Here is a 1,593-nt window from a genome sequence, read left to right on the forward strand (position 1 = left end):
TATTGCATTAGGCAAACCTGCTGCACAAGACCTTTTTAAAGCATTTCAGAGCAAAGATGTCAGCTTGAATACTAAGGTGCGCCTGACTCAAGCCATGGTATTTTCAATAACTTTATATGCATGCAAAAGGTGGACAGCAAATAAGGAGACCGTAGAATAATTGTTGCTTTTGAGTCATGGTGTTGGAGAATATTGAAAATGCCATGGCCTGCCAAAAGAATCAATAGATCCATTTTGGAAGAAGTGCAGCCAGAGTGGTCCTTGGAGGCCAGGATGGCCAAACTTCATCTCTCATACTTCAGACATGTTGTCAGGAAGGACCAGTCACTGGAGAAAAATATCATGTTTGGTAAGGTGGAGGGTCAGAGAAAAAGAGGAAGAGCCCCAACAGGATGAATTGGCCAAGTGGCAGCATCAATGGACTCTGGCAACAGTAGTGAGGTTGGTCCAGGATCAGGCAATATTTCGTTCTGTTGTGCATAAGGTCATTGTGTGTCAGTACCAATTCGATGGCACCTAACAAAAACAACAACAGCAATTGTACTGAAGGAAGAAGTCCAAGGGACACATTACCCAAAAACAAGGTTCCAATAATTGATAGAGTACAAATTGAGAATCTCAACAGATTGGTGCTGCAGTGGAGGCACTCACTGAATTATGGCAAGACATTTGGAAAACAGCTTGAACAACTTGAACAACTGATTGAAAGAGATCCATATTTATGCCCATTCCAAAAAGAGGCACAGTGGAATGCAATAATCACCAAACCATATCATTAATATCATATGAGGTTTGAGCTGGATTCAGACGAGAATGTGAAGCAAGGGATATAACTTCTGACATCAGATATATCTTGGCTGAAAGCAGAGAATACCAGAAATACGGTTAGCTGTGCTTTACTGAGTACTCAAAAGCTTTTGACTGTGTGGATCATGACATGCTATGGACAACATTTTGGAGAACTAGTATTCCATAACACTTCCTTGTGCTCGTGAAGTGCTTGTACATAGACCAAGAGGCATCCATTGGAACACAACAAGGGGATACTGAATGATTTTAAATCAGGAAAGGTATGCACTAGGGTTGTATTGTTTCACTATTATTATTCAATTGTATAATGAACAAATAGTCCATGGAACTGGATTACATGAAGAACAAAGTGGCATCAGGATTGGAGGAAGACTCATTAACAACCTGTGATATGCACATGATATAATCTTGCTTGCTTAAAATGAAGACAGCTAGAAATTCTTACTGATGAAGATCAAAGACTACAACCTTCAGTGTGGGTTGAAGTTCAATTCAAAGAAAACAAAAATCCTCAAAAACGGACCAATAAATGACATTATAATAAATGGAGAAAATATTGAAATGGTCAGACTTCATTTTGCTTGTGGATCCACTATCTTATGGAAACAGCAGTCAAGAAAACAAACAACATATTGCATTAAACAAACCTGCTGCACAAGACCTATTTAAAGTATTGAAAAGCAATGACGTAAATTTGAGGACTAAGGTGTGACTGATCCAAACAATGGTATTTTCATTTGTTTCATTTGCATGTGAAAGTTGGACAGTGGGTAAGGAAGAATT

General features: G+C 38.8%; 1 protein-coding gene across 2 annotated transcripts in view; it reads right to left on the reverse strand.

Annotated features, from left to right (window-relative positions):
* Positions 1 to 1,593, reverse strand: part of BRINP3 (bone morphogenetic protein/retinoic acid inducible neural-specific 3) — a 737,483-nt gene that overhangs the window by 54,209 nt on the left and 681,681 nt on the right. The window lies entirely within an intron of this gene.

The sequence above is a fragment of the Chrysochloris asiatica genome, unplaced genomic scaffold (assembly GCF_000296735.1).
Source record: "Chrysochloris asiatica unplaced genomic scaffold, ChrAsi1.0 scaffold00247, whole genome shotgun sequence".
In the NCBI taxonomy this organism is placed as follows: Eukaryota; Metazoa; Chordata; class Mammalia; order Afrosoricida; family Chrysochloridae; genus Chrysochloris; species Chrysochloris asiatica.